Source organism: Canis lupus, chromosome 21, assembly GCF_011100685.1.
Source record: "Canis lupus familiaris isolate Mischka breed German Shepherd chromosome 21, alternate assembly UU_Cfam_GSD_1.0, whole genome shotgun sequence".
NCBI classification, from domain to species: Eukaryota; Metazoa; Chordata; class Mammalia; order Carnivora; family Canidae; genus Canis; species Canis lupus.
The window spans coordinates 30,781,844-30,794,593 of record NC_049242.1 but is presented as its reverse complement, the minus strand read 5'-3'; positions in this window follow the sequence as shown (position 1 = coordinate 30,794,593).

Below are 12,750 nucleotides of genomic sequence, written 5' to 3'. Positions count from 1 at the left end.
GATGCCCTGGGGGTGGAGGGTGCCTATCTGCACAGCTTCGGGCCTCCACTGGATTCTTTTTTATTTTATTATTTTTTGCTTCCGTCTTCCTACCTTGATAGAAGCACAAACTCTTTTCTCTGTAGCATTCCAGCTGCTCTCTCTTTAAATCTCAGGTCTAATTCGTAGGTTTTCAGGATGATTTGAATGTTATCTAGGTAAGTTGGTGGGGACAGGTGACTTGGGGACCCTACCCCTCTGCCATCTTGCCCCGCCCCCAAGACGCAAGAAATTGATAGTAATCCTTGCCTTTGGGGAAGAAAACTGGTGAAGTACATTGGTGAGGATTGAGAGGGAAATCTTTTGATTGTATTTTACTTTATACTTGACTAATTTTACCCTGTATATTTATTAAATTTTTAATAAAAATTAAAGACACTGAAACAAAATAACACTTTCATTCTGGTTTCTCCCCTATGAATTTCTAGCCTTATGATCTAGAGAAAGATATGTAAATTACTCCAAGTTCCAATACTCTTGTGAGAAGGAAATGAAATTAAGTGTAGAAAACATGCCAAGTCCTGGTAAATGTCATATAAGGCAAACTTTCATCAAGATACTATTCGGCCTGAGACTGGAAGGTGGGCAGCAAGGAGGGAAAGAGGCATTCTAGTTGACTATATCATGGCAAACATCGCTGCTATTACTGCTACCAACACTGTTTCCACATTACACTTAACTGTTCAGATTGGCTGCTTTCTTTATCATGCAGGAAATGCGCCAAAATCTTTCCTGCAGTAGGATCTTTGCATGGATTAATCCATTTGTTTCTAATGTTTTCCTCCGAATCTCCACCTGGTTGATTCCTACTCCATTACCTGGTACCATTTTCTGATTTCCTGATGTTACTTATTCAGAAAGGAGTTCTCTAAGTCCCTTGTATCATTCCTCAAAGAATCTTGTCTTTTGCTTCACAGCAATAATAGCATTATACGATTTAACATTTATCTATGAATTCTTTGTTAATTCACTTTTAATTGGACTGTAGTGTCTTTGAGGGCAGGGACTGTGTAAATCCAGTACTTAATAGTGAGTGTAAAAAGGGGGATTGGGAAATAAGCATGGAAACTGTGAGAACAGTGAGAAGCTTTATATACTAATAATTCAGGAATAAAGGCCTGGCCAGGCCAATAGAAGTGGCAAATGAGAACATGGGAGCGGAAACAAAGAATGAGGAAGAATTCTGCCAGGTACGAATTAGCATGTAGAGACTAATTGAAAACCAATTCTGTTGGCAGAATTAAATGTAGAATTGTAACGTAGTTAAGCAGTTTGAATTGCACTTTTTGTTCTGTAGCTGTTTATTTACTTGTCTGTCTCACTTAAGGAGCTAAGAGCTCCTATAGGGCAACACCTTGTTCATTGTTGTAGGATCAGAATTCAGCACATAAATGTTTGCTTATTAAGTGAAAGAATATGTCAATGAAGGTGGAACCAAAAATAGGAATAAGTAACAAGGCCAATGGCAATGACAACAGAAATGGGAATTAACACTAAGGGATGAGGAAAAAGTTTATTGCCAAGAAACAATGTACAGGAGTCCAAGACTGGTTAAATGCTTCTATTACAACAATTATCAAGGTGTGGTATTATAACATGTTAAAGCACACTATTTTTTATATTCCTCAAATGAATGAGATCATATAATGTTTGTCCTCCTCTGATTGACTTATTTCTTCAGCATAATACCCTCCAATTCCATCCACGTCGAAGCAAATGGTGGGTATTTATCATTTATGATGGCTGAGGAACATTCCATTGTATACATATACCACAGCGTCTTTATCCATTCATCTTTTAATGGACACCAAGTCTCCTTCCACAGTTTGGCTATTGTGGACATTGCTGCTATAAACATCGGGGTGCAGGTGTCCCGGTGTTTCATTGCATCTGTATCTTTGGGGTAAATCCCCAGCAGTGCAATTGCTGGGTCATAGGGCAGATCTATTTTTAACTCTTTGAGGAACCTCCACACAGTTTTCTAGAGTGGCTGCACCAGTTCACATTCCCACCAACAGTGCAAGAGGGTTCCCCTTTCTCCACATCCTCTCCAACATTTGTGGTTTCTTGCCTTGTTAATTTTCCCCATTCTCACTGGTGTGAGGTAGTATATCATTGTGGTTTTGATTTGTATTTCCCTGATGGCCGGTGATGCGGAGCCTTTTCTCATGTGCTTGTTGGCCATGTCTATGTCTTCCTTTGTCAGATCTCTGTTCATGTCTTTTGCCCATTTCAAGATTGGATTGTTTGTTTCTTTGCTGTTGAGTTTAATAAGTTATTTACAGATCTTGGAAACTAGCCCTTATCTGATAGGCCATTTGCAAATATCTTCTCCCATTCTGTAGGTTGTCTTTTAGTTTTGTTGACTGTTTCTATTGCTGTGCAGAAGTTTCTTATCTTGATGAAGTCCCAATAATTCATTTTTGCTTTTGTTTCTCTTGCCTTCATGGATGTTTCTTGTTTGAAGTTGCTGTGGCCAAGTTCAAAAAGGGTGTTGCCTGTGTTCTCTAGAATTTTGATGGAATCTTGTCTCACATTTAGATCTTTCATCCATTTTGAGTTTATCTTTGTGTGTGGTGTAAAAGAATGGTCTAGTTTCATTCTTCTGCATGTGTATGTCCAATTTTCCCAGCACCATTTATTGAAGAGACTGTCTTTTTCCAGTGTATAGTCTTTCTTTCTTTGTCGAATATTAGTTGACCATAAAGTTTAGGGTCCACTTCTGGATTCTCTATTCTGTTCCATTGATCTACGTGTCTGTTTTTGTGCCAGTACCACACTGTCTTGATGACCACAGCTTTGTAGTACAACCTGAAATCTGGCATTGTGATTCCCCCAGCTATGGTTTTCTAACATTACAGTTTATAATTACTTCTCTGACCCATTTACTGAAAGAGCACCAACTAAATAGCAGCACCTCATTCCCATTATTCTCTCAGAATTCGACATGTTCCTTGATGGAAGGTAAAAATAATTCAATGAAGAATCAAAAAGAAAGGTTATTTTTGTGTTCAGGTTTGGTGATTGGAAGAACACATTTGTGCTTAATATAGACTGCTATATGCAGAAATGGTTATATAGAAGCCTAATGTAACCATATATCAAGAAACACTAATAAAAATGCAAAGAATAAAGAGAAAGAAATCCAAATATATGACTAAATAAAATCAGCGAAACATGAAAGAGAGAGGGACAAGAAAGGATTAGAGAAAATCTTCAGAAACAACAAAAAAAGAAGTAATAAAATGGCAACAAGTACATTTCTATCAGTAATCACTTTGAATGTAAATGGAGTAAATGCTCCAATCAGAAGATATAGGGTGACAGAATGGAAAAACAAACTAGACCCATGTAGGGTCACCCAGTTGGCTCAATTGGTTAAGCATTCTACTCTTGATCTCATTTTGGGTCGTGAGTTCAAGTCTTACATTGGGCTCCACCAGAATGGAGTCTACTTAAACAAAACCAAACCAAACAAAAACAAAAACAAAATTAGACCCATCTAATTTTGCTGCCTTTCGGAAACTCATTTTAACCCTAAGGAAATCTGCAAATGAGAGAAGAGAAATAACAAACAACCTCAGAAATATAATTATAAGAGAATACTTCAAAAAACTATATGATTTAAAAATTAGACAACCTAGAAGAAATGGATAATTACTAGAATTATATAAACTACCAAAACTTAAACAGGAAGAAAGAGATACTTGAAAAGACCAATAACTGGCAAAGAATTTGAATCAGTAATCAAAAAGCTCCCAAAAAATAAAAGGCCAGGACCACATGGTTTTCCAGGGGGTAATTCTTTCAAACATTTAAAGAAGAGTTAATATCTATTCTTCTCAAACTATTCCCAAAAATAGAAAAGAAATGAATTTCCAAATTCATTCTATGAGGTCAGTGTTACTCTGATACCCAGATCCAAAAGACACATGACCATAAAAGACAACTACTGGCCAATATCTCTAGTAAACAGAGATGCAAAAATCCTCAATAAGACACTAGAAAATGAATCCAAAAATATATTTTAAAAATCACTCACCATCATCAAGTGGGATTTACCCTTGGTTGCAAGGTGATTCATTATTCTCAAATCAATCCATGTGATACATCACATCAGTAAGAGAAAGGGTAAGAACAATTTGATCATGTTGATTGATCCTGAAAAGCATCAAAATACATTCATTCACAATTAAAAAAAAAACCCTTGACATGGTAGGTTTACAGGGAGCATCTCAACATAATAAAGGTCATATATGAAAAATACGTAGCTAATATACTCAGTGGGGAAAAACAGAGCTTTTCCTCTATGGTCAAGAACAAGGCAAGAAAGTCCACTCTCACTAAATCTATACAATGTAGTGCTGGGACTCCTAGCCACAGTGATCAGACAACAAAAAGAAACAAAAGGAATCCATATCAGCAAGGAAGAAGCCAAACTTTCACTATTTGCAGATAACATGATAGTATATATAGAAAATCCAGAAGACCTCTTAAAAAAATTGCTAGAACTAATAAATGAATTCATAAAGTCACATGATACAAAAATGAATGTAGAGAAATCTGTTGCATTTCTTTTTTTTAAGATTTCATTTATTTATTCATGAGAGACACACAGAGAGAGGCAGAGACACAGACAGAGGGAGAAGCAGGCTCCATGCAGGGAGCCAGATGCAGGACTCAATCCCAGAACTCCAGGGTCATGCCCTGAGCCGAAGGCAGGCACTCAACCGCTGAGCCACCCAGGCATTCATGTTGCATTTCTATACACCAATAATGCAGCAGCAAAAAGAGAAATCGAGGACTCAATCCCATGTACAATTGCTCCCCAAATAATATGATATTTAGGAATAAACCTAACCAAAGGAGTGAAAGATCTGTACTTTGAAAACTATAAAATACGGATGAAAGAAATTGAAGATGACACAAAGAAAAGGAAGGATATTCCATGCTTATGGATTGGAAAAACAAATTTTTCACAGAACTAGAACAACCAATCCTAAAATATGTATAGAACTACAAAAGATCCTGAATAGCCAAAGTAATCTTGAAAAAGAAAAGCAAACCTGGAGGATTCACAATTCCAGTCTTCAAGTTATATTACAAAGGAATAGTAATGAAAATATGATGGTACTGGCACAACAATATACACACAGATCAATAAAACACAACAGAATCCAGAAATAAACTCACAACTCTATGGTCAATTAATCTTTGATGAAACAAGAAAAAATATCCAATGGAAAAACGACATTCTCTTCCAAAAATGGTGTTGGGAAAGCTGGTCAGCTACATTCAAAAGAAAGAAATTGGGTCATTTTCCTATATCGTACACAAAAATAAATTCAAAATGGATTAAAGACCTAAGTGTGAGACTAGAAATCATAAAAATCATAGAAAAGAAATCTGGGAGTAACGTTAGCCATAGCAACTTTTTTCTAAATCTGTCTCTTGAGGCAAGGGAAACAAAAGCAAAAATAAACAATTGGGACTACATCAAAATAAAAAGCTTTTACACAGAAAAAGAAAAAAATCAACAAAACTAAAAGGCAACCTATGGAATGGAAGAAGATATTTGCAATGACATATCTGATAAAGGATTAGTATGCAAAATATATAAAGAACTTATAAACTCAAAGCACACACACAAAAACAAATAATCTAAATAAAAATAGACAGAAGATATGAACAGACATTTCCCAAAGAAGCCATCCAGATAGTCAACAGACACATGAAAAGATATTCATCATCTCTTACCATCAGGAAAATACAAATCAAAACTACAATGAAATACCGCCTCATACCAGTCACAAGAGCTAAAATTTTTACACAAAAAAAAACAACAGGTGTTGGCAAGACCATAGAGAAAAAGGAATGAACGTGCACTATTGGGTAGAATGCAAACTGGGGCAGCCATTGTGAAAAACAGTACGGAGGTTCCTCAAGAAGTTGAAAATAGAACTATCTTATGATTCAGCAATAACACTATTGGATATTTACTCAAAGAATATAAGAATCCTAATTCAAAGGGAAACATGCACCATTATGTTTATAGCAGCAGTATTCACAATAGGCAAAATATGGAAGCAGTCCAAGCAGTCCAAGTGTCCATTGATTGATGAATGAATAAAAATATTATATATATATGTATATATATATAATGGAATAATATACCTATATATCATGAAATATTGCTCAGCAATAAAAAACAATGAAATCTTGCCATTTGCAACAACATGGATGGAACTAGAGAGTACAATGCTAAGGGAAATAAGTTACAAAGAGAAATACCCTGTGATCTCACTATATGTGGAATTTAAGAAACAAAACAAATGAGTAAAGGGAAATAAAGGAGAGAGAGAGAGAGAGAGAGACCAACAAACAAACACTTAACTATGGAGAACAAACTGATGGTTACCAGAGGGGAAGTTGGTGGGGGATAAGTTAAATAGATGATGGGGATTAAGGAATTCACTTGTTGTGATGGATACTCAGTGATGTTTGGAGGTGTTGAATCACTATATGTCCACCTGAAACTCATATAACACTATATGTTAACTAACAGGAAGTTAAAATTTTTAAAAATGAAGAAAAGGTAAAAAGGCTTGATAATTGTTTCTACCTGAACACTCTGTGCCAAGTATATTTTTCATGCAGAGAAGAAAAGTAACTTTATGAGTATTTTTAATGATTCCAAAGAAATAGCTCTGCACACAGCAGGTCATATCACTCCCATTTAAGTTGACATCAACACTGTGTTTTTTTTTTTGTTGTTGTTCCATTTGCTCCTATCACTCTCTTAAGAGCTATTTTAATCTCCACGTTAAGTATTATTTATTTATCTATCCTTTCTGGTTGCTACCTCTATATTTTAGAGAAGGCATGTGCAAAATCTTTAAGGTACCTGACATTTGGATTCGATTATAATTTCAGCTTTCACATTTTAATAGTTGTGACTACTGAACAAGCTACTTGCTCTTTTGAAAAAACTAACTTACTCTGTAAATTGTAATAAAACCTGTTAGGAATAATTGGTAATTACTTAAAAATATTTAAACTCATATTTGCCTGTCAATAAATGTTAGCTACTGGGCAGCCCAGGTGGCTCACCGGTTTAGCGCCTGCATTCAGCCCAGGGCATGATCCTGGAGTCCCAGGATCAAGTCCCATGTCAGGCTCCCTACATGGAGCCTGCTCCTCCCTCTTCCTGTGTCTCTGCCTCTCTCTCTCTCTCTTTAATTTCTTTTTTATTGGAGTTCAATTTGCCAACATATAGCATAACACCCAGTGCTCATCCCATCAAGTTCCCCCTTCAGTGCCTGTCACCCAGTCACCCCAACCCCCTGCCCACCTCCCTCAAGAATAAATAACTGATTAAATAAATAAATAAATAAATAAATAAATAAATAAATAATGTTAGCTACTTATTTCTCCTATTACTTGAGGGGAGGTGGACTTACCATAGATTTCACATGTTATAATTATAGCAAACATCTCTGAGATTTCTGTATAATTGATCTCCCACTTTGAACTGAGATACTAAAGTATAGAAAGACTCACAGAACTCAACAAGTGAAAATACTTGTCTTATATAATTTTAATTTTATTACATATTATTATGTGTTAAACATTATCACACATATGTTTATAATTACATTATTATATTATTCTCATAGATTAGGAAATATAAGGATAAAAATTTAGAGTAATTTCTATGAACTTGTATAACTCTTAAGTACCAGGCATGGAATTTGTTTTTGGCTTTGTTTTGTTTTGTTTTGTTTGAACCCATCTCTTTCAAACCATAAATTGTTGACAGGATTAAAAAGGAATAAATTTAGAGAAAGTAGAAATGCATAGTGTAGGGGAGAGAAAATAGTTCAAGGGGGGCAATATCTGACTATCCATGCAACTAAATGGTTGAGTTATGGTAAGAACTAAAATGGAAAAATAAGCTCGAGCTTAACTATGAAGTATAAGGGGGCTTGTACGATAGAACATTAATTTAATTCTGACGACAAGGGTGAATTGTTGGGATTTTAAGCATGAAAATGACAGATTTTCACAGGTACACTTAGAACTCTAGAGACAGTAAGAAGGATGAATTAGAATGAGGTGCATATGTGAGTCTGCAGTATAACTAGAGGCTGGTGATCAGTTAGGAGGCTCCAGCAATAATCCCAGTGGGAGATGTAAGCCACTACCCAAGCTTCAGTGCACAAGGAAGCTTCATCTCCACAGGATTTGTTGAAACCCCGGCAATGGAAGGGATGTCTAAGATAGTACACAAGGAAGACAGAAGAAAAGGGCCAACCTCTGAACTCCCAAAGTATAGTTCAAAAGGACTTGAGAAATAATAGGAAAGAATCTGCACTTGGATATGTGGCGGGGGGGGGGGGGCGTTGGGGCGACAGCAAGGAAATTCATGGTTATGGAAAGCAAGAGGACAAAAATTTCCAAGAACAATATTCCATTTACACAAGCATCAAAGAAAACCTGAAGAGCATTTGATTTCCTCAAGAATCTCTGGCCTGAGTCTGGGATCACTGGACTCTGTTGTCATTCTTCCTCTCTAAGGCCTGGGTCCCTCTGGACCTCTATCTGCAGAATCAGTCTCTGAGGGCCAGAGGAGACCCTGGGGACCTGAGAGTGAAAGCCTAGGAGTCTCTGCTAAAGAGAGTTAGCTCTCTCTCCCTCTTATGCAGCTCTGATGCAGGCTGAGCTCTGTTCTCCCTGGCTTCCATCCTCACTCTCCCCCACCCCTGGGGTTGCAGACTAACCAGCCTATTAATGAGCAGTCACAGCCTGTGACTCATTAAAAAGTTACTAATGAGGCACATTGCTGCTCAGGGAGCACAACTGACTGAGGCTCCCAGTGGCCTGCCCTGGGGCCTGGAGGGAAAGCTTAAGTGAATAGGTAGCATCAGATCCAGGGAGAGGGCTAATGAACTCAGGCTGCAGAGCCACACCTCCTAATGAACTCCTCTGGGCAAGCAGGTCAGCTTTGAAGCTCAAATCCCTGTTGGCCTGCCAGCTAACAGGAGTGGACGCAGTCCAGAGCAGCAGTGATTTCATTCCTATCTTTCAGCTCTGCTGCATGCGTGCTCTGCGAACCATTGATGGAGGACTTCTAGTCCTGAGATGAAGAGGTGGCTTCCTGTTATACTGAGTTTGTGGCTCATGAATAAGTTATAAGCATTTTGACTGGTCTCTATCCCATAGGCTTTGTCCCATGCCACACATTCTCCATCCTAATTCCAGGACAGGTTTTTCAAGCATACAGCTTTGTTACCTCATGCTTACAATCTTTTAATAGAAATAGTTCACATCAGAACATGAGACTCCTAACTCTGGGAAACAAACTAGGGGTGGGGAAAGGGGGGGTGGGCAGGGGTGGGGGTGACTGGGTGTCGGGCACTGAGGGGGGCACTTAATGGGATGAGCACTGGGTGTTATTCTATATGTTGGCAAATTGAACACCAATAAAAAATAAATTTACAAAAAAAAAGATAAAAAAAATAGAAATAGTTCACGTAATAAATTTAAGGCCTTCGGCACTATAGTCCTTTGAATATTTGACTCCTGTCTATAACTTTACCCTGATCTCCTCCAGACTTCTCTCATGTGATCATTTTCATCATATTACCACCACTCTCATCATCATCCTCATCATCATAATTAATATTTCTATAGCGCTTATGCATCCTGCAGTGTTTTACATATGTTAACCATTTACACTTCACAACAAATCAATGAAGTAGTGCTGCAGTAATCTTCATTTTATAGATGTCCTTAAGTCAAAAGGTACCATATAACCTGCCTAATGTCTTACAACTACTCAGAAAGAGCTAGAATTATGAGCCCAGGAATTTTGGCTTCAGAGTTTACACTCTTACCCATTTGAAGTTTTAGACTCCTGCACCATTTTGCATTTACTACTTATTTATCTTAGATTATCTTATCTTATTTATCTTATTTATCTTATGTTATCTCACATACACTCTTAAGCCTTGGCTCCAACTCCTTCTTACATTTCTTGCTACTACTTCCAATCATTATGCATATATTATTATCCAGAGCCCTGATGTTTATATGTCTGTCTTCCGAATGGACTGAAAGTTCTTGTACACCAAGGATTGAGTTGAGTTCAGTAATCATTATAGTTTTATTGAATCTTTCACTATTTATTATATAAGTTTTAACATACACAATATTGTGCATGCTTTGCAATTCTATAAACTGAATTCTTGAACTTTCTTTTGCTGCAATGCCTCTACTGCCATATATACTCATCCTCTCTCTTCAATCTTAATAAAAGGAACCTCTAACAATCTGCTGCTTATCCCAGAAATACAAGTGTGGTCTGTGGTACCTATCCAAAAGTAAACCATCAGCAGCTCTCACCTGGTCCACTGCCATTCCTCCTAGTTTCTCTCTTTATACTCTTTCCACCTATAATAAGTTATCTACGTAGACATGTTTATCTTTTTTAAAAATTACCCCTTGTTCAAAATTCTTCAATTGTTTTCCATTGTATTTACATTAGATCCAAAATCTGTAACATGGTCAAAAACTCTGTATAGTCTGATCTTATTTAGTCTGTTCAATCAATTTTAACTTTTCTTGCCCTTATTCACACATTTCAACCAAATACATTTTCCCCTCATTTTGATATGCTAATACTGATCCCCAGGGTAAGTTGGGAAATATTCCTTCCTTTTAATTTTTTTGTAACAGTTTGGGAAAGACTGGTGTTAATTCATCTTTAAAAGCATGGTAGAAGAGCAATAAAGCCACCTCGCTGGCTTTTCTTTGTGGGAAGGTTTTTTATTATAAATTCCTGTTCTTGTTATCAGTCTATTGAGACTTTCTATTTTTCTTTAGTCAGTTTTGGTAGTTTGTATCTTTCTAGGAATTTTCTCATTTCATCTAGGTCACCTAATTTGTTGCCATGCAGTTATTCAATAGAATCCCTGTAATCCTTTTCATTTTGGTATGGTTGGTGATAATGACTCCTCTTTCATTCCTGATTTTAGTAATTAGGGCTTTCTGTGTTTTCTTGAAAAGTCTAGTAAAATGTTTGTCAATTTTGTAGGTGTCTTCTAAGAACTTATTTCTGGTTATGCTGATTTTCTGTATTTTTATTCTACATTCATTTCTGCTAAAATTTTAAGTATCTTATAAAAATCTTTATCATTCCCTTCCTTTTGCTTATTTTGTGTTTATTTTGCCCTTTTATTTCTGACTTCTTGAGATGGAATATGAGGAGTTTTTGAGATCTGTCTGTTTTTTTTTTAATGATAGTCACAGAGAGAGAAAGAGAGAGAGGCAGAGACATAGACAGAGGGAGAAGCAGGCTCCATGCACCGGGAGCCTGACATGGGATTCGATCCCGGGTCTCCAGGATCGCACCCTGGGCCAAAGGCAGGCGCCAAACCGCTGCGCCACCCAGGGATCCCCTGTCTCTGTTTTTGAGGTGTAATCAACACAGAACATTAGTTTAAGGAATACATCATAAAGAGTCAATATTTGTACATATTGTGAAATGATCACCAAAATAAATACAGTTAACATCCATCACCACACATAGTTATGAATTTTTTTATTATGAGAACTTTTAAGTTTTACTCTCTTAGCAGCTTTCAAATGTGAAATATATTATTAACTATATAGTCTCTATGCTGCATATTATTATAGTCCCATGACTTATTTACTTTATAACTGGGAGTTTGTACCTTTTGATGCCCTTTACCCGTTTTACCCAACTCTACCCCTCTTCTCTGGCAATCACTAATCTTTTCCCTGTATTCATGAGCTCAGCTTTTTGTTTGTTTTTATTTTAGATTCCACATATAAATTAAGTTATATAGTATTTTCCTTTCTCTGTCTGACTTATTTCACTTAGCATAAAGCCCTCAAGGATCATTCATATTGTCACAATGGCAAGATTTCCTTCCTTTTGTGGCTGAATTATATACCATTATGTATATATACCACATCTTCTTTACCCATTCATCCATTGATGAACACCTAGACTGTTTCCACATCTTGGTTATTATAAATAATGTTGCAATAAAAATAGATATGCATATATCTCTTCAATTTAGTGTTTTCATTTTTTTGGATGAATACTCAGAATTGGATTTGCTGGATTATATGGTAGTTTTATTATTTTTTTTCATTTTTAAGGAGCCTCCATACTGCCTTCCATTGTAGCTACACCAATTTACATCCCCACCAACAGTGCACATGGGTTCTCTTTTCTCCACGACCTCACCAACACTTGTTATTTCTTGGCTTTTTGATAATAGCCACTCCAACAGAGGTGAGCTGATATATCATTGTGATTTTGATTTGCTTTTCTGTGATGATTAGTTCTGTTGAGTATTTTTCATGCACCTGTTGGCTATCTGTATGTCTTCTTGGAAGAATGTCTATTCAAATCTCTGTCCATCTTTCAATCACATTGTTCCTTTTTATTACTGAGTTGTATATCTTCTTTATGTATTTTGGATATTAATCTCTTATGAGACACATGGTATGCAAATATTTTCTGCCATTCTATAGGTTACCTTTCTGTTTTGTTGATGGTTTCTTCATTGTGCAGAAAGCTTTTTAGTTTGATATATGTTTGCTTTTGTTGCCTCTGCTTTTGGTAACAAATCCAAAAAATCATCACCAAGATCAATATCAAGGACCTTACACCTAAGT